We start from the raw sequence: 22,023 nt of genomic DNA, 5'->3' as shown, positions 1-22,023 counted from the left end.
AAGAAAGAAAGAAAGAAAGAAAGAAAGAAAGGAAGGAAGGAAGGAAGGAAGGAAGAAAGAAAGAAAGAAAGGAAGAAAGGAAGAAAGAAAGCTGCCCCTGGCTTCAGAGAGGGTGGAAAGCCACAGGCTTTACACCAGTCTGGGATGCTGGTCCCTACCGCGTCTGGGAGTGAACTCTCCAGAAGAGCGATGGTTATGTAGGCAGAGAGCGTCATTTCATCATCTACTCCCCCCTGCAAAGAAGAAGGAGTGAGATCAACAGAATGTACAGCAAGCAATCTATCCAAGATGCCTTCCCCATTTGTTGCCAATCCATGTATTCAATGGAAATTCCCATTCATATCCCCATTATGAAAAAGTACATTCCCAACCTAGAGGCTTACTCCTATCAATGGTAAATAGTATGACCTGACTGTAAGGTGTTCTTAGGTCACGTTGCTTATAAGCAGTTCAGAAAAGGTCACCTTCATGGCATTGTTGAACAGTGATCCAGAGCTCCGGAAGCAGCCATTGTCCTTCTGCTGCTGGGAGAGCCATGTGAAGGCTTGGGTGATGTGTGATTCATCGATGAAGATGAAGGCTCGAGCTTGGGCAAAAGACTTGAGCACAAAGGCTGTGAGCCTGATGGGGAAGAGAGAGTGTGGAGATGAAGCTTCTGTTCTGAGGCAGCACTTCCTCACATGGGTGTCCAGGGGCCCGGTCCACAGTCATGAGCAATCCCTAAGGGTCTCTGAGCAGAGCATCTGGACAGTGTCTCTGGCTACTCCAAAGTAGTCTTCCATTCCTTGGTCCACTTGGATGGGCATGCTCTAGGTATAGTTTCAGGTGCTTCCTGCTTTCCTTTCTAATTGCTTCTATCTTGTATCCTCTGGTGTTTATATAACACACCTGCATGCTTATCCTAGGCTTCCCCTCAGTTCCCACGTCTTCCTTTTGTAGAGAAGAATAATCTTTCTCAAAAACTCCAGCCATATGTTTTCTGCCTCAAAAAATTAGCTCCCTCTTCTTGGTTTACTTCTGGTTTATGCCAGTCTCTTTTTCCTTTGTCACCTGTTGGTTGTTTGTCTGTGTGTTTTATCTAAATCACATAGTATTTATGTTTTGTTTTGTTTTGAAGTAAGTGGGTAATTTATTTAAAAAAAGATGTATTTATTTATTTTATGTGAATACACTGTTGCTGTCTGTTCAGACACACCAGAAGAGGGCATCAGGTCCCATTAAAAATGGTTGTGAGCCACCCTGTGGTTGCTGAGAATTGAACTCAGGACCTGTGGAAGAGCAGTCAGTGCTCTTATTCACTGAGTGATCTCTGCAGCCCTCAATAATGCATTCTTATGTAATGTAAGGTCACATGAAGAATGGCAAGGGCTTTTAAGTCTCAGTTATGAGCATCATTTGAAGGTAGCCAAGCATTTACTGATGGATGGACTTGGATCAAAATGAAAATGTCTGCTTCCTGAAGTCAGTAAAGCTCATGGGACAGAGTCAAAGCAGGTGGGCCACGAGGCAATCTGAGTTCTGCAATTCACGATCTGCGCTACCTCAGACACATCCATCTCTGGCCCAGACATCCTCTAAATTTCCATGAAGTAAGATGCTGTACAGCTGCTGTGAGGAACAAGAGCTGAGCAAGGCCTGGCACACAGTGGACTCTTCTTACCAAGTGTTTCCTTGTTTCTGTCCATATTGATCCCCAAAGGCGCTGTAGGAGCCGTCCTTGTGTTTGTAGTTCAGCTCCCTCTGATAGCCTGGAATAGAAGGCTTTGGGTGTGTGCTGAAGAAACGGATACATCAGAGAATGCTAGGCTGTACATCTGACGTCAGAGAGGCCCTCACGCATGTACCCTGGCTTATAGGACTGACCATGAACACTGCTCAGCTCTCCCCTCCAATGCTAAGCCCGTTTCTAGAGAGAATATTTACAAGAACAAGGTAGAGTTTCTGAGCCTTACTGACCAGCTCTGAGGAAGTCAAGGGCCTTGGACTTGATCTTCTGAGTCAGCTGTTGGGTTTCATTTAGATATTTCAGTACATAGATGTTGGGAGCAAAAAGGACCATGTTCTGCTCCCCACAGCCAAAGGGCATACGCAGAAGATTTTGTGTGTTTTTTATGGCTGAACTCAAGATATCACCTGGAAGGGAGAGGCATGACATCCGAATAGCCATTATCTTCAAGAACAAAATAATGCCGTTAATAGAATCACTTCTCAGTGATGTGAGGGAATTTTCTAGGTGACATGTGGTGGAACCCAGTGGGAAAGGAGGGGATAAAGACAGAAGGAGGACGTTAAAGAAATCAAGTGAAGCAGTTTGGAAGCTACATTTGGAATCATGGTGGAGGCAGGGCATCGGTAGTGACTGTTGTTCCAAGTCCCCCAGGTGTGGATTGACTCACCCATCACAGAGAAGTGGGCTCGGGATGAATCTTTCACTACTGTTTGTGGGAGCACCAGGGACAGTTTTTCTGATACCTCAGCATCTTAATAAGCAAAACAGACAAGTAGGTGATCACCTCTGAATTTCTTAAATGCCCTAAGATCAGTGGCTTCAGAACTGCATCCTAAACTTTGAGTTATTGCCTCTCTAGAAAAATGATCTTGAGGTAAATATCATAAACACACATTTCCAGGTACTACAAGCCTGTCAAGCTCCATTGCCTTCTCTTTTATCACCTGCTGCTTTGAAGCAAATCATCTGTCCAGAATGGAATGTCTGAGCCTCTGGGATCTGTGTTCTATCAATTTCCTAATTAGTTTTAATATACCCATAGGAAAATGGGTTATTGACTGAATTTTGATTAGGAAAATCCTGCTTGTGTATGTGTGTTTGTGTGTTTATGTGTGTGTGTGTCTGTGTGAACTTTGACATAAGTTAGTGTTTTCTGGGATTGGGGACTCTCAATTGAGAAAATGCCTCCATAACTAACATTGGGCTATAAGCCAGTCTTGAAGCTTTTCTTTTTTAATAATAGATGTGGTAAGTCCTGGCCCAGTGTATGCCATCTGTGGTGTATAAGAAAACAAAGTGAGCAAGGGCAGAGCAAGCTAGGAAGCTGCCCCCCTCCACAGCTCCCGCTTCAGTTCCTGCTTCCAGATTCCTGCCCTGACTTCACTTCATGGTGGACTGTGAAGGACTGTGTAAGCTGATCAACTGTCCAGGTTGCTTTTGGTCATGGTGTTTATCTCAAGGATGGAATCCTAAGCCAAATCAATGTGTGAATAAACATCCAATTTGTCAGAATAAGTGCATGGAGCAATCCTGCGCTGGATTTGTGCTTCCTAGTTCCCTGAGTTGCTCAGGAGGCTCTCTGACCTCTCCCTTGGATGGCTTTCCTACAGCAGGGATGATGGGTAGATTACATTGTCATCAGTAACTATGAGGGGAAGCACAGTTGGCTGGTTGAAAGAATAGGACTTTTGTTATCCTATCTTTAGCTTTAAAAAAAATTCTCTCTAGTGACTGCCTTCTTGCTCTTTCTTTCATGGAAACCATTTAAAGGATTTTAGTATTCTATGATGATTTTCTTCTACTCACTGCATTAGGAAATGCTACATTAGTTTACCTGCTTAACAAAGAGATTTGTTTTATTTCATTTCTTTCATTAACTTTTATATAATAATGGATTTTACATTAAATTAAAGTTATTATTATAATTTCTTTATTCTTTTAGACAAATATGTTTTGAGTAGACACTACAAGCACCCACTAACAGAGGTGCAGGCAATTGAGTCATTGCTGTGAGTGGACAGTCCCTGACCTTATACATGTCCCTCATAGGGGACAGTGAGCTTCCTCTTGTGTGATATATTGCTGTATTTTCCCTGCAATAGTTAGATTCCATTGAGGAGCAGGTATATAAAAGAGCAAGTCATAAAAACAATGACTAGAGAAACATGTTATGCTAAGTACACACCATGATTTAGCTTCACTTACATGTGAAATTTTTTCAGACATATAAATCTTTGTTTTTATTTATTATCTAACATAAAACAATATGGTATTTGCCACGATAATTTCTACATTCCCACAGCCCCTATGCCTTTTAAAAGAAAATTTCAATTGTGAGTTCTCTTCCATCATTCCCTATCTATAACTTTCTAAGTATTGAGATGGATATAGAGGTTTCTGTATTCTAAAAATAAAAAGTCTACAGTAAACAGTGAATTCCTGGGAAAACTATACTCTTGAGAACTGCATCAGGTAAGTGATGATTTTAATTTACAAGACTCAGTTTTGTTAGTGTTTGAAGGGTTTATAAGGTATACAATATTCTAATTTTCTTATAGGAATATTGCAAGATCTCTGAGTAGGCGACTTAAGTTACTGTCTCATTACAGTTTTGAAGGGTTCTCACCTGATGTGCAGAGCAGTGAGGTAAAGGTATGCTCTTTCTTGATTCCTTCAGGCTTGGACAAAAAGATAGGAAATTCAGACATGAGAAACCAAGCACGCACCTAGTATGAAAACACCGATGATGCAAGCACAACATTGCTGGAGGGAGTTGTTTTTTTTGTTTGTTTGTTTGTTTGTTTTTTTTTTGCTTTGTTTCATCTTTGTAGGGACAGCTTTACTTGTGAGGCCAACAGCTCCAGGATGTGAGAATTTTCCAGGTCAAAAAGAAGGCAATAGGGAAAGATAATAAAGACAAAGGGGCAGAGCATAATCGGAAGAAAGAGGTATAGCCTAAAGAGGACAAACGGGCTTAGATCATCCTCCCTGCCCCCAAGCTTCAGGTAAAAGACTAGGAAGGGGGAAAAGCAGAACACATATGGGTTTAAAAGCATGGGCTTGCCAGCCATGAACTATCTCAAGGTTGTATGTTATTATCTTTTATTTTTCCTCTAAATATAGTCAACATTGCTCAATTTTCTAATCATAGCACACTGCTGGATAAGAAGGTTTACTCACCTCAACTATCAGGACTTTGACTACTGTGTCCTTTCTCCCAGTCTCGGGAACTGTGGCCACCTCAGAACCACAGGGCTCTGAGGACTGTTGTGCTTCCGCAGACACAGAGAAATTCACATTCCCTGAAACAAACAGTCCAGAGAGCTGAGCTCAGATCTGCCAGGAACCTGGCATCTACCGAAGTCCCAAGATATGCAGGGTATCCCTGGTTCTAGAAGTGGTTCAAGAGCTTGTCTTGTATTTAAGAAGGAGGTAAGCACACACCTGAAGCAGTAATGCCTGAGAGATTCCTCTTGGGGACCCAAATTAGAAGAAAGTAACTGAAGAAACCCTTCCTCCACTCACCTTTTCTGGGTAGAGACCCCTTACAAATTTTTCACTCACCTAAAGATTTGGGAGTTACCAACCAGGATGAGGTGTGCCTCCCATTGGCACCAAGGCAGTAAGAATCTTGGTTTTTTCCCACTGGGACAGCTGTGAAATCAGGAGAAGCTTCCAGCTGCACAGCCATCTGTGGTCCCACAGGAAAAAAGAAATAGCAAAATAAATAAATGAAAAGAAAGATGTCACCATGGAAAGACAACGTATAATGCATGGGAGTAGGTAGGCAAAAGTCTGAAGGGGATTTGTGTTAAAAAGAGACCAAGAGGGGATGCGTTTTGAAAACATGTCTAAAATGTCATGTAAGTTGACACAGAAGACTTGCCTAGATTTCGTCCCCACATACATGTCTAGAACTTTATTTAGCTACCATCTATGTATTATGTACACAAACCATTAAAGAGATAATTATATATGTGTGTCTACTTATATTTGTTTTATTTTGAAGGCAGAATTACATTTACTATGCTAGATTTTCAACTACAATTTTTAAGTATACACCTACCTCTAGCAAAAGCAAAATCCATTGTAAAACAATATGCCATCTTATCCTGACCACAACCTCATATACCTATGAGGACCAGGTCCTTTAATTGTATACAGAGGCTACTTGGAATATCCTATCTCTGTCAGTACAGTATGTGATGTTTAAATCCTGGCAACATCACCTAATTTTACATCTTGTCCATATTGTTAAACAACCCTTTTCTCTATGTATGTAGCTAGAGTCTGGGAATTGTACAATCTCTTCCCCCCTTTCTTTCTTCTTTTCTTTTAAGTCTTAGTTATAGTTTACACACACTATTTGCTCTCTTTCCCTCTGGTCATGCTTAATTCAGAAAGGTGTTCACCCGCATGCTTGTAGGGAGGTAGTTCAGCACAGTGGCTTTGAGGGTGAAGGCTTCTCCACGGATCACGGAGTAAGGCATCGTGACCTCCACAAAGAAGGGCTGGAAGGCTTGGAGAGGTACCACAGAAGAGAGGCCAAGTCCTGTGTCATTGGACAGGCAGAGGGCTCCGGCCTTCCATTCAGTGATGGTGTCAGGGACTGTCATTTCCAATTCAGCCACTCCTGAGGAGCTGGGAGAGTGAAAATGTAAAACACTGAAAGTGAGCACATGAATTAGTTATCTCTGAGATGGTGACTGAGTGTGACACCATCCCTCTGAGTCCTTCAAAGGAGTAAGAGGAAGCAAACAGAGCAAACTGGACTCTAGAAGGCAAAATAAAAGGACTTTTAGTAACCTTGTTTTTCCAACTCAAGTCAAAGCCCCACAACATCTCGAAGTTCATATGTCATTGGAAATATGAACATAGATTTGAAGTTTTCTCTGAATTCCCATGTTCAAAATATCATACAACAGTCTTATGACTTACATGGTCCACTCCATGTAGCAGTCCCATTGTCTCCTCCATGTAAGACTGTCTCATCTACTATTCAATACGGTGATCATGAATAATTTTAACTATCAGGCATGTATGTGATATAGTTTTATTTTCATTTTCTAGGAGTGATGGAAATACATGTATTTCCTTTCTTTATGATAAAAATTAATTAAGGAAATACAAGAAGACAATGAAAAAAATTTATACCCAGCCCAAATCATACAAACGGAAATAACTTACTTTACTGTGACTATATCCCAGACCCAGGTTTCAGGAAAATATTTTCTAATGGTCTCAGTAAGTGGATCTTTAGATGGTGGCTCTTTAGGTGGTGGAACTTTAAGTGGTAGATCTATAAGTAGTGGCTCTGTACGTGGTATTGCATAATCAAATTCCAAATCAGGCACTGTGAAGTTACAATGGAAGAAATAAACATAGTACTTGAATACAATGGGACACAATGGTATAGTGTAAATGTAGTTTAATTTTCAGTTTCTTCTTGACTGTTAAACACTATAATGGTTACACTGGAAATGATGCATTGAATCACTCATTTTGGAGCAGACTGAGTAACGTTTTTGTCAAAGGTGAAACCTCACCTAGAGTAGTTGAAGGTGGAAGGAACCATGATGCATATTTTCTTAGGTTGCATATTGGATAGTGAATGCTTACAGATATAATGTGCCCCCTAGGAGGAAGGACGATCCTGGGTATCAAATCTTGTGCCTACAATGAGAATCACTCCAGGCAAGAGCTGAGTGGTGTCTACATTATTGGCAGAGATGTTCTTGCAATGTTTGCTTTTTCTTAAGATCTGCAGGATTAACCCAATAGTTTAATAGGTTTTCAATTTGCATAAAAACTGAAAGACATATAAATACAAATTTTTGGGTTAGAAATAAAAAGTTTACTACCCAAGAATCATAGCACTGGCTTGGGTTTGTACTGGCAAGAAATGTAGGATTTAAACCTGGCGATGGAGGGTCTGGAGGGTCTGTACTCTGCTTTTTTTTTTCAAGAATAAATTTACATGCAGATTTAGTTAGGGCTTCACCTGAATATTTCCTAACTGAACTCTAAGTATCTAGAAAATCTCTCCCAATTTTTTAATTCACACACACACACACACACACACACACACACACAGCTTCTTTTGTATAGGTCCTTCCCTGTGATAGCCACAACGTGTAACCTGATCTAGAACTAAGATTTTCTAGTGTTTTTTAGTTCTTCACCCATTACCTTAACAGCTACAGGGATAGTTGCCCAATTATTCCATTGTCTAGAGTACTCACAGTGCCTCAGCTCTTGTTGATTTTAGAAACTTGTGAAGATATTTCAATTTCCTTTCAAATCAGTATGAGGAAAATTAACATAGTCCAGTCAGAATAATGTTTTATTTTATGTTAATACAGATATAAATTAAATTTTGGTATTTAGAATATAAATAATAATAAAGATGGGGTTTTATGATTTCAAGTTACATTACAGAGGTAAAGTAATAAAACCTCTACATGATAAAGGTACAAAAATAGACATGTAGATCAATGGAGCAAAATACAACACCCAAACACACTCATGTAATCACGGGTATCTGAAAGTTGACATAGATGCCAAAACATACACCAGAGGAAAGACAGCATCTCCAACAAATGGTCCTGGGAAACCTGGATGGTCACATATAGAAGAATGAAAGTAGAACTATGTCTATGACCCTGAACAAAAATCAACTCCAAATGGGTCAAGGACCTCAAGATGAAACCCGAAACTGCTAGGGGAAGAACCATAGGCAGAAACCCTACAAAACACCTTTGCAAAGGACTCTGTGAATGAGACCCATTCACTTAGAAATTAAGGTAAATTCTTGAGAAATGGGAACCTCACAAAACAGAAATGCTTTTTGCCCAACTAGGGAACAAGTATTTGAGTGAAGTGGAAGCCAAGACAGTGGGAGAAAATATTTTCTAGCTATTCATCTGATAGAGGATAGAGGATAGATACCCCAACTATCTAAAAAAAAAAAAAAAAAAAAAACTAAAAAAAAAATGAAGAGTCAAGAAAACAAACAGCCCAACCTAAAAAACTGAGCTGTGGATCTGAATAGTGGCTTCAAAAGAAATTTTAAAATGTTAAGATATATCTTTTATCAATGTTTGTTATGCTAGCAATTAAGGAAATGCAGATTAAAACAACCCAGATTTCACCTTACCCCTGTCAGGATGGCTAAGGTCAACAAAACAACTGACAACAAGTGTTGGAGAAGATACAGGGAAAGGGAGCCCTCATTCCTTGTTGGTGGGGAAGCAAATGGTGCAGCCACTCTGAAAAGGACTCAGATGAGAGGAGGAGGGAAAGAGTAAATGGTTCACTGGTTGATATATGAGTGTACATGCACCCTTTCCCACCTCACACAAGATCTTGTATCCCAATAACGATTGCATTTTGCCTTATTTAAACATTGAAAATGGACCTCCAGCCTTTAAGGTCCCTGTAACAGCAGCATACCTCTGCACACATTTTTCTCTGGTAAGCTTTGGCTTCTCTTACATGGATTCTGTACATGCGCTACAATTTTGTTTTATCAGCTTCCATAAATAATTCCCATTTATTTTGTCCTGAAAATATTGATTTGTTATATTACCTGCCAGTGAAACCATGTCAAGGTACAAACAAGTCCTAGGATGCTTGATCTTCAAGTTGGTGAATGCCGTTAAACCCACATTCTAGAAAGAAAAAAATTAATCCAGCAAAATACCTCAAAATTCTGAAAAAAAGTGTGTATAAAAATTGCAGTAAATATTTCACATCTATAGTTTTACATGTTCAAGTAGAATTCCTATTCAAATTGTGTGTCTCATATTCGTTAGGGAGTACAGTGAGGAACATAGAATTTATAGTGAGGCACATGTGCAGACCTTCTTTCTGATACAACGCTGATATTTTTAGAAGTCACTCACAGCCATGCATGGTGATGCACGCCTTCAACCCCAGCACTTGAGAGGCAGAGGCAGACAGATCTCTGTGACCATGAGGCCAGCCTGCGAGAGTCTACAGAGTCAGGACAACCAGAGCTACATAATGAGAGCCTGTCTGAAAAACCAATAATAATAATAATAATAATAATAGTCAGTCACCCACTCTGTGCCAGTTTTCCCAACAGAGAAAAAATAGTCTAGACTGGTAACTTTCCAAGCTGTAGCTGTTGGAATGCTTAGGATTTGAACCCATGAACTTCCACAGGTAAGGTGGGTGGTCTGCCACTGCCTCATTTCCCTGGCCTGAGCCTAAAATTCTTTACTAATATAGCATTCACTAAGCCTAAGTAATTCACAGAGCAGCATGTGGATAGATAATAGGGCTCACCTCCACGTATCTGTAGACGTCCTTCTCTTGTCCATACGGTACTGAGTATGTGAGCTCACCAGAGGACCATTGTCTGTACAGTACACAATCTTCTTGGTTTTCAGACAAGTGGGGATGTGGAATGAAGTTGTGCTTCATAGCTGGCAGATTGTATATCTGTAAGAGTCAGGAGATGAGGGGGCGTGTGGGGAGCACATCCTGAGTTAGCTTTGGCTGACACTGTGGTTCCCAAGTTGACTGGTCGGCTCCAGCAGGGCCCTCTTCCTTGAAAGAAACTCACACAAAAAATGATAGTCACTGTGATCACTACAGATACCTGAATGTTTAAGAAATAGCTGTTCTCATCGACAGTACAGGCACCCAGTGAGTAGAGAGGGCGGTGTGTGGGGCAGTGAGCAAGGAACATCCACCCCCCCTTTAAATAACCCTTGCATTTTTAAACGAATTGCCTGTATTTGTCAGCTAAAAACAACTGCTCAAGAAATCACTTGCTTGGTGTTGGAGAGGGTGCGGAGAAAGAGGAACACTCCTCCACTGCTGGTGGGGTTGCAAATTGGTACAACCACTCTGGAAATCAGTCTGGCGGTTCCTCAGAAAACTGGGCACCTCACTTCCAGAAGATCCTGCTATACCACTCCTGGGCATATACCCAGAGGATTCCCCACCATGTAATAAGGATACATGCTCTACTATGTTCATAGCAGCCCTATTTATAATAGCCAGATGCTGGAAAGAACCCAGGTATCCCTCAATAGAAGAGTGGATGCAAAAAATGTGGTATATCTACACAATGGAGTACTATTCAGCCATTAGAAACAATGAATTCATGAAATTCTTAGGCAAATGGATGGACCTAGAGAACATCATACTAAGTGAGGTAACCCAGACTCAAAAGATGAATCATGGTATGCACTCACTAATAAGTGGATATTAACCTAGAAACCTGGATTACCCAAAACATAATCTACACATCAAATGAGGTACAAGAAGAAAGGAAGAGTGGCCCCTTGTTCTGGACTCAATGAAGCAGTATTCAGCAAAACCAGAACGGGGAAGTGGGAAGGGGTGGGTGGGAGGACAGGGGGAGAGAAGGGGGCTTATGGGACTTTTTGGAAGTGAGGGGGCTAGGAAAGGGGAAATAATTTGAAATGTAAATAAAAAATATACCGAATTAAAAAAAAAAAAGAAATCACTTGCTTAATAGACTTGGGGAAAGTAAAAATCAAAAAGGAAAAGCGTTTTGCAGGATACTTTCCAAAGCATTTTTATTTTCTGCACGGGAATCATAAAATCTCATCATTAAACTTAAATTAAATATTGGTTTAATATACATGTTAGTTTAAGACTGGAAAATTCCCAGCACTATCTGGAGTATAGATTACTGTTTTTAAATTTACATATCTACTACTGTACATTCTAAAAAGTGCTATTAGCCAGTGTCAATAATAATTTTTACAGTACTGGAGTGATCACATTTTTACTCCTAATAAGTGATTTTTTAATTCAATATAAAGAAGAGTTTTACTGTCATTATCTTGGGCAAAACTCCTGTAAATAGTGTCTGGTTTCATTTGTGCTTCTGAGAATTTTCAAAACGAGTTAAGAACCTTGCATTTTAAAATTTAAAGTTTTAAATCATATCTTTTCCCCCTTTTTTCTTTTTTTGGGTTTTGAGAAGGGGTTTCTCTGAGTAGCCTTGGCTGTCCTGGAACTCACTCTGTAGACCAGGCTGGCCTTGAACTCAGAAATCTGCCTGCCTCTGCCTCCCAAGAGCTGGGATTAAAGGAGTGCGTCCCCACAGTCCGGATTTTTTTTTCTTTTTTCTCTTATTTGGGGAACTCTTGAGATGTGCAAGATTCTGTTTGTATAAACAGTTTTGTTCAGCTCCACATGCAGTGTGACTCTGAAAGGCTGCACAGAAGGCAGCATTGCAACTCACAGAGCACCTTATTTCCTTCTTTGTCTTTGGTTAATTGACTAAAGTTTTATCATCCGTTCTTTGGGATTTTATAATGAAGAGCTCCCTTACAGATGCTGTCAGCATTAAATGCAGTAGTTTTACCTTCAAGAGCCCTAGTGACTGAACAATCACGGTTTCATCAGAACTAGGGTCACTTCCGGCTCAGAGCGTTCTCTGTTGACCTTTTGGACAAAAGCTGAAGGTACTCACCCAGGAAGGGGAGAGCTCAGCCTCAGGCTTCAGGAGCAGCACGCTTTGGTCCACAGCTCTCAGGCCACAGAGAGACTGAGGAGAAGCTGTGACCCGCAGACGGGTTTGTGAGGCGGGGAGACTTTGGGATGAGCTGAAGCTCAGGTCCACCTGTGGGAAGGAAAATCGCACTTAGAAGAGGTCGAGGGGTCGAGGGTGTGGTGGGAGTGGGGTTCCTGCTCTTGCAGCCCTGAAACCCGCCACATGGAGTCACCCTGGAACTCTGCACACACATGCTTTTCCAGATTAAGAATACTGTCCAGAAGCACAACTGAAGTTAGTTACTTCCCCTTTCTATCGCGGGACTGATTTAGGAAGACAAGAAATGTGTCAGTCAAACTCCGAAGCAACAAGAGACTACTCCGGCTTCCTGGAATTCTGGCAAATAGCTCATTTTTGGTGTGCACATGTCTGTGACTTCGGTGTAATGCACACACGTGTGCAGGTACATGTACCCATGTACCCAGCAGAGGGCAGAAGAGGGTGTGGGAGCCCTGCTCCTGCTCTCTACCTTATTCTTTTGAGAATGTCCCTCATAATCCTGGAGCTAGACTGGCAGCTGGTAAGTCCCAGCAATTCTCCTGCCTGTAGCCCCCACAGTGTTGGGCTTGGCTTTTATGAGTGCTGGAATCAGAATTCAGTGCAGCAAGTGCTGTTACCTACTTGAGCCATCTCTGCAGCCCTGAAGTTACACTCCTTCCCTCTTCCCCCATCTTCCCTTTTCCCTCTCCCTCTATCCCACGCCCCTCTCTCTTCATCTCTGCCTCTGTCTCTCTGTCTCTTTCTCTTTCTTTCCTTCTGTCCAACCTCTTTCTGCCTCTCTCTCTCCCTGTCTCTATTTCTGTGTCTCCCTCCCTCCCTCTCCCCTTCTTCCCCCTTCTCTCTCTGGTGAGGTGTTCTAAAACAGTGTTTCTCCGTGTAACCCTGGCTGTCCTGGAACTCACTCCGTAGATCAAGTTGGCCTCAAACTCAGATCTACCTGCCCTTATTTTAAAGGGCTTTTTCATGAAAAATCTTATACCTGGGGTGGAAACACCATATTCTAATTGGAAATATGTCTACATCTGCCTCTCTGTCTGGCTACTGGATCATCAGCCAATCACCTTCATGTCTCAATGCCTCCTATTCATTTCCTCCAGTGAAGCAAACTGCCGTGGACTGGGCTGTATTGAAAGGGGCTGATGGAGCAGATCAGAGGTGTCCTTAACTACTCTAGAGTAAGAAAAGCGGAGATGCTCACCAACAGACATAGTTTCAGTAGCCTAATGTGAATAGGAGCTGAAGAGTTGTGATTCAGAACACATTGAATATGCTGTGTCATAAAATTTAATACTAGCAAGGGTCTTATGTTCCTATCACCCATATAGAAAAATCACAATGAGAAACTGGAGGGAAAATAAATGTATTAACTATTGATAGGCCTGGATCCTATGACTGGTCTTGCATGAGATTATGTGACATGAAGGGTCTATGAAATGGCTTAGTGGGGAAAGTCCCCTGCTGACCTGAGCTTGACCTCTCAGACTCATGAGGGAGGAAAGCACAGACTTCTAAAACTTGTTCTCTTTCCTCTACATGGGTGCATTCACATGCACATGTGCACACTTAGATCAATACAATAAAAATGTAAGTTGCACAACTTTAAATTGATTACCAAGGATTCAGTTCTTCTCTCCTGCTCTCCACTTCCTTGCTTCCTCTCTCTTAAGTCTCCAACCAGGTGTAGGGATCGTGAATTGAAATCTGGCTCTCTGGCACTGGCCACATTTTTGCCACTGAGGCACACAGCAATGACTGGGTTAACTTATTCATCTGAAATCTCTGTCCTTAAGACTCCCCCTTTTTAAATAGAAATTTTAGGCAATAAATTCCTCACTTTGTTTCGAAGACACTTTTCAACTTCAAAGTTTACAGAATCTGCAATCACTTCTCCATCAGGCAAGATGGTGTAGATGAGCATTTTAACCACGGGTGCCATGCTGAACTGCACAGGGATCTCCAAGGCAAAGTTGCCTTTTACTGGAGCTGGAGGGAATGGAAAGAGATGGATATGGGTCAGAGTACTGACAGGAAACCCAAATAACTGAACACATGAATTTGGAGAACTGTCTATATGTTGAAGACAGTCCTCCTGTCCTGTGGGTAGTTGTTTGCATGCTATTGATCTCAGGAGAATATCACAAAGATATCTTCTACCAAGATGCTCACTGTAAAAAGTTATGTTCATTATTTATAGCTGATCATATACTAACCTATCTCTTTTATACCTCAGCATCCCAAACAGCATGTTAGATTTCCTGTTATGAAAATGGATGAGACAACTTTGACTGATGTCTCATTTATTATTCAGATGAAAGGAAGAATAATAGAGAGGAAAACCTGGTACTCGGGCTCTGAAAACTAATAATCAACTCAGAGGAGCAAGCCACACTTGGCAATAATAAGCATATACTTGGTATTAAACTTTTTCTCAATGCAATGTGCACAGTATTTACATCTCTTGGGAGAAAATTATATGTTTTTGAAGACTCTCTAATTGTTTCTGGTGAGCCTGAGGGGATTCATAAGCCTTCTCATGATGGGTACTGTGACTCCCACTTAGTGTTTGTTGAAGAACTAATTGCGTAATTCATTAAATAGCTAAATAGTTTTTATAATTGATCAATGACAAGGAAGCCCTTTTTCAGTAAATTCATTGAGCATTCACTGAGTACTACTTACTTGGAAGATAAATGTGACTGTATGGAGCAAGCAGATTTATATCTAAAACTTGCTATTACCCAGTGTCAGTAATAATATTTAAGCAATCACATAATTATTACTAATAATTCCTGTTTTAATTCAATATAAAGAAGACTTTTATTGTCATTAGCTTGGGTGAGACTCCTGTAAGTATTTAAAATCACTGGTCATGATGCTGCTAGAGGAACACAAAAAGGGCATAATTGAATCTCTTAAAGAAATACAGGGGAACATGAATAAATTAGAAACCCGTATAATGGAAAAACAAAAATCACTTAAAGAAATTCAGGAGAATAAGGCTCAAGAGATAGAAGCCAATAAAGAAGAAATGCAAAAAAAAAAAAAAAAACAACTTAAAGAAATGCAGGAGAAAGTGAGTCAAATGGCAGAAGTCATGAAAGAGGAAACACAAAAATCTCTTAAAGAACTAAAGGAAAACAAAAATAAACAAATGAAGGAACTGACCAAAACCATCCTGGATCTAAAAACAGAAGTAGACACAACTAAGAAATCACAAAGGGAGACAACTTTGGAGATAGATAACTTTGGGAAGAAATCAGGGGCCATAGACGCAAATATCAAGAACAGAAAACAAGAGATGGAAGAAAGAATCTCAGATGCCAAAGATAGCACAGAAACCATGGACTCAACAGTCAAAGAAAATGCAAAATGCAAAAAGCTTGTAACCCAGAACATCCAGGAAATCCAGGACAAAATGAGAAGGCCAAACCTAAGGATTATAGGTATAGATGAGAGTGAAGATTTACAACTTAAAGGGCCAGCAAATATCTTCAACAAAATTATGGAAGAAAACTTCCCTAACCTAAAGAGATAGATGCCCATGAATATACAAGAAGCCTACAGAACTCCAAACAGAATGAACAAGAGCAGAAATACCTCCAGTCACATAATAATCAAAACCCCAAATGTACTAAACAAAGAAAGAATATTGAAGGCAGTAAGAGAAAAAGGCCAAGTAACATATAAAGGAAGACCTATCAGAATTACACCAGACTTCTCACCAGACCATGAAAGCTAGAAGATCCTGGGTCGATCTCATGTGGACTCTAAGAGAACACATTTGTCAGCCAAGACTACTATACCCAGCAAAACCATAGATGGAGAAACCAAGATATTCCATGATAAAACCAAATTTACACACTATCTTTCCACAAACCCAGCCCTACAAAAGATAATAGGTGGAAAACACCAATAGAAGGAGGGAAACTACACCCCGGAAAAAGCAAGATAGTAACCTTCTTTCATCAAACCCAAAAGAAGATAACCACTCAAATATAAAAATAACATCAAAAATGACAGGAAGTAATAATCACTATTCCTTAATATCTTTTTAACATTAATGGACTCAATTCCCTAATAAAAAGACGGAGACTAACAGACTGGATAAGGAAACAGGACCCTACATTTTGCAGCATACAGGAAACACACCTCAGTGTCAAAGACAAAAACTACCTCAGAGTAAAAGGCTGGAAGACAATTTTACAAGCCAATCGTCTCAGGAAATGAGCTGGAGTAGTCATTCTAATATCAGATAAAATTGACTTTCAACCTAAAGTCATCATAAGAGACAAAGAAGGACACTTCTTGCTGGTCAAAGGAAAAATCCACCAAGAAGGACTCTCAATTCTGAACATCTATGCTCCAAATTCAAGGGCACCCTCAGTCATAAAAGAAACTTTACTAAAGCTCAAAGCACAGATTGCACCTAACACAATAATTGTGGGTGGCTTCAACACCCCACTCTCCTCAATGAACCGATCAGAAAATAAACAGGGACCCAGTACAACTAATTGAAGCTTTGGACCAACTGGATTTAACTGATATTTATAGAATATTTGACCCTAAAGCAGAAGAATATACCTTTTTCTCAGCACCTCATGGTACCTTCTCCAAAATCGACCATATAATTGGTCACAAGACAGACCTCAACAAATATAAGAAGATCAAACTAATCCCATGCCTCCTATCAGATCACTATGGAGGAAGAGTGGTCTTCTATAGCAACAAAAACAACAGAAAGCCCACATACACATGGAGGCTGAACAATACTCTACTCAATGACACCTTGGCCAAAGAAGAAATAAAAAAAGAAATCAGAGACTTTTTAGAATTTAATGAAAATGAAGACACAACATACCCAAATCTTTGGGACACAATGAAAGCAGTGCTAAGAGGAAAACTCATAGCCCTGAGTGCCTCCAAAAAGAAAATGGAGAGAGCATACACTAGCAGCTTAATGGCACATGTGAAAGCTCTGGAACAAAAAGAAGCTAATTCACCCATGATGAGAAGAAGACAGGAAATCATCAAAATCAGGGCTGAAATCAATCAAGTGGAAACAAAGAGAACCATACCAAGAATCAATGAATCCAGGAGCTGGTTCATTGAGAAAATCAACAAGATAGATAAACCCTTAGCCAGACTGACCAAAGGGCACAGAGACAGTATCCAAATTAACAAAATTAGAAATGAAAAGGAGGATATAACAACAGAAACTGAGGAAATTCAAAAATCATCAGATCCTACTACAAAAACCTATATTCAACACAACTGGAGAATCTGGAGGAAATGGACAATTTCCTAGACAGATACCAAATACCAAAATTAAATCAGGACCAAATAGATCATCTAAACAGTCCCATAACCCCTAAAGAAATAGAAGGGGTCATAGTGTATGGTTTCAATTGTGCTCCATGTAGTCAATATGGCCATGGAGAGAAATGAACAATAAAAGGGAAGTTATAGAAGATGTGTTTGCATGTGGTAAGTGCTCTTTGAGAAGGCAAGAATGGTAAGAACAGAGCATGGAGATAACCAGGATTCAGAGGAGACTTGGGGTTTTAATAGGAGCGGGTGCAAGAGGCCCAATTATGGGAGTGACAAGTGATTCACATTTTGGTAGAACTGAGAAAAATCACCAGGAGATGACAGGCTTACTTCACTCATAATGTCACAGCAGCTATGATTCCCTGCCCAAGACCTTACCAACAGCAAGCCAGTCAATATTCCAGCATGGAGGGGGAGGGGTTTGTGAAGACCCACTCTTAGCTGAGGAGCTACTGACAGTCGATGGCTGCTGAGAAAGAGTCAGATCCCTTCAGTGATGAGGCCCCTGGGAGACTGTCCCTGTGTCAGGGGCTGGCCTAATACCTCATTATGTACAAGCAGCACTAACTGAACTCAACAGGTTAAAAAACAGACAAAATAGGGACAGGGCCTGGAGAGGTAGGCAGGGAGGAGATTAGTGGGGAGAGGGTATGATTAAAATACATTGTGTAAATATATGTAACTTTCAAAGAATAAACTATATCTTTAAAAGTAAAAATAAAGGATTGGAAGGCAGTTCAGATGTGAAAAATCACTTGATGAAGACACGGGTTTGATTCCCACCACCGACACCAAGGTGCTCAGAATTCTGCAATTCCTGCTCCAGGATATCCAGGGGATCTGATACTGCTGGCTTTCAGAGGACCTGTACTGACTTGTACAGAGTTACCCACAAGCACCTCACACATAATTTAAAATAATAAAAATGAATCAAATACATCAAAATCAGGGTAGCTTGAATGTTAAAAATCAAGGCTGGCTCCCTTCAGATTTTTTTATGGGGGGGGGGGGGGCGGGGACAGACACTAAGATAACTCATGTGCCTTGTTGGGATAATCTGTATGTGACTGCAAGGGTTCCTCATGAAGGTTGTCTCTTGGATTACTTTGTGTATCCTGGTGTTACATATTCAGAACAGATACTTCACCATGTTGAATGATACTCAGTTTGGAACTCTTGAGCCTTTTTCCTGAAGATCATGCTGTGAGTGAGAACATACATTGGAGGACAGTGTTGGTGTCAGGACCTCTGAAATCTGGGACATCACATAGGCAACAGGGTGACCTGCATACCTGTTGCCAAGGCAACAGCCACCATATTCCCAGAATCCACTTGGCTCACCTTCCACCTTTACCTGTGACCACATCACACTCCATATATAAAGAAAGGTCCTTCTCTCTCTTTCTCCCTCTCTCCCCCACCCTTTCACTTTCTGCCGCCACCTTGCCCTTTCTTCTCTCAATAAACCTCCTGTTGGGCCTGGTGTGGTCTTTCTGGAGCCACCCAAAGGTCCTAACAGTCGGGGCCATGAGTTCCTCCTATGGAGAATGTCTATGGGGATACACAACCATGATGGCACTGCTAGCTGCTCAAAGGTGTGATTACATTGGTGAATATGTGGACACTCAGCTGGAGAAATGCTACTGTGTGGGGAAACACTTACATTCTTCCTGCTCCACGTGGTGAGTGTGGTTTCCAGTCTGGATGATGCTGCCCTGGGCCATGACCTAAAATGGCAAGTATTTCCCAAGCTTACATCTCTATTTTACAAGACTTTCTTCTAACTGTGCTAGAAGAAAAAGATGAATCTATTGTGTTCCAGGCAGAAATGCCCAGCCTAGAACCCAATGTGTCAGGAGAGAAGTGGTCAGGAGAGGAAAGGATTCTTTGTTTTTGTTTTTTGTTTGTTTGTTTCTTCAAACTGGAGCCAGAACTCACCAGGTAGTAGAAAACGAGCTCTCTCAGCCCTTCCAAGACCTTCCAATTCAGAATAAAATGTGCCTGAACTGTGTGAATCTGGTTGCAGGGCAAGACTCTGTCGTTCTCTGTCTCAAGGTAGACGTAGCTCCTGCTGAGGGAGTACACGGCGTAGGCCTCATGCTCTGCCTCTGCATGTCTTTCTCCCCTGCAAAGGGAATGGGAACAGGAATTTTCCTCCTTGTGGTAGACCTGGAGAAACAACAAAATGCTCTGCTGTAGATTGCCTAGCAGGCAGAATCTCTCTTCTGTGATGAACAGTGGATTTTCCCATCTCATTTAATGATCAAATATTTTGTACATCTTATTAAAACTGGAGGGAAATTTTATTAAATGGATTGATGTCTAACACCCTGAATTTTCAGAATCAAGGCAAATATTTATACCAGAGAAGAGAGAAAAAGAAATGTATTATTTTTATGAGACAAAGGAAACATTTATTGTGCATCTAATATATAAGGAAAAGTTTTTACAAATTTGAATTTTAGTGCATAATGAATGTGCAAAATAATGAATAACATATTCATATATTAATGTAATGTACTCTGAGCGTACTCATACACCTTAGTACCCTATCCTATGTTTCCTGCTGGATCCCTTCTTCCTTAATAGACACTCTCTGCTCTCATTCCTGTTCTTTCCCTAGATTCCACATAGGGGGATATATGGGAGACAATTTCTCCTACTCTTATACTCTTTTCTTAAATTGAGAATTTCTAAGTTCATTCATTTCTATATAGAGAAGTTGACTCTCTTGTAAATATCTGAGTAAAAGTCCAATGTACACATATTTTCAATTTTCTCTGTCCACTCATGTAATGGTGGGCTATTCCACCTGTGCCCAAGCCCATGAAATAATGACTTTGAGACAGAATTATTATGAATTATTGTTTAGTCCAAAAACTTTGGATCCTCCTGTTAGCCCCTAATTCCGTTATCCTGTTTATTCTATTCTGTTGGTTACCTCTTCTCAGTTTGGGGTGAATCTCCCAAGCCAGACTCTATCCCAGAAATTGTCTTTCTACTGGAACATCCACCTCCCTGTTTCCTGCCTAAGCTAATAGGCAACAGCATCTTATTGACAGGTGATGTTCTGTACATTGCCCAAGAGGTTCTCTATAAATACTCATCCATCAATAGGCATTAAAGTTGGCTCCATTGCCCAACTGTGCTGAGAAATGCTGAGGTTGCCATGGAGATGGAGAAGTCTCTCTCATATGTTAGCTTTGATTCATATGGACATGTATATGGGTGTGGCATACCTGTACTGTATACTGGTGTCACTATGGACTTTTGTAGATGCTCTGAGCTTAACAGGCATACTAATTTCCCTTCACACCAGCTGTGCATATAGGTTCCTTTGTCCCCATAGCCTTGCCAACATTTGCTTTCCTGATGATAGCCATTTTGATGGGTGAGATGAACTTTCAACATAGTGTCAGCCTGCATTTTATTGAGAGCCAAATGGGTTGAGCGTCTTTGCATGTGTTTCTTGACCATTTGTAATTGGTGTCTTGAAAATAGACTATTTGTTGGATCTACTGAGATGGCCATGTGATTTTTAACTCTTGATTCTATTTAATGCTATTTTACAGTTTTCAGCTTACAAATGTGAAACCATTGATGCATTTTTAGTATGAAATCAGTTTGATCATGGTACATGATTTGCTTAATGTGTTGTTGAATTTGGCAAGGAAAAATTTCAATGTGGACTTTTCTCTAATGGCCATGTGTAAATCTTGTCCGTGTATCTTCATCTAGTTGTGGTCTCAGGGTTATTTCAGATTCATAGAACAGCTCTGGAAGCATTCCTTCTTTTGAACCTTTATAAAATAATATTTCTTTTGAAGTTCAGTTCTATTCAGCAATGAGTTCTTCCCAGTGTGAGCTCTTCTTTTGTTGGGTCCTTTTAATCAGTTCTTCAATTCTATTTCTCATTGCTGATCCATTTAAGTTTTTTACATCCTTTTGGCTCACTTTTGGATGAATGCAAATATCCAGAAATCTAGTTGTTTTTTTTCTGGATTTTTTAATTTATTAGAATGAAAATTTTCAGATTATTCTCTAAGAACCTCATGGATTTCATAGTATGTTCTGTAATAGTTTGCTAATTTGCTAATTTGGGTTTTAACTCTCTTTAGGTTTAGATGAGGGCTAATCAGTTTCACATATCTTTGTGATTTCAGAGTCATCTTTGGTTTCACTGGACATTTGTCCTGTTCCCTTTAGTCGCCATCATTAACTCAGCCATATTTATTATTTCCTTCCTATGAACAGTTTTATATTTGTTCTGTTCTAGTTGTGTTAACAATTTGAGGTATAGCGTAAGGTACATTATTTAATTGATAGCTATCTGATTATTTAGTTTAGAATCTTCTTCCTTGTAGACTGTGCAAATTCTTTTTTCTTTTCTCAGAATTCCTTTTCT

General features: G+C 40.3%; 1 pseudogene; it reads right to left on the bottom strand.

Annotated features, from left to right (window-relative positions):
* The window catches only part of LOC127677612 (murinoglobulin-2-like), a 62,249-nt pseudogene that overhangs the window by 7,495 nt on the left and 32,731 nt on the right, over positions 1 to 22,023 (bottom strand).

The sequence above is a fragment of the Apodemus sylvaticus genome, chromosome 2 (assembly GCF_947179515.1).
Source record: "Apodemus sylvaticus chromosome 2, mApoSyl1.1, whole genome shotgun sequence".
Taxonomy (NCBI): domain Eukaryota; kingdom Metazoa; phylum Chordata; class Mammalia; order Rodentia; family Muridae; genus Apodemus; species Apodemus sylvaticus.
The sequence above is the reverse complement of the archived record's forward strand: the minus strand, read 5'-3'. Positions and strand labels throughout refer to the sequence as shown.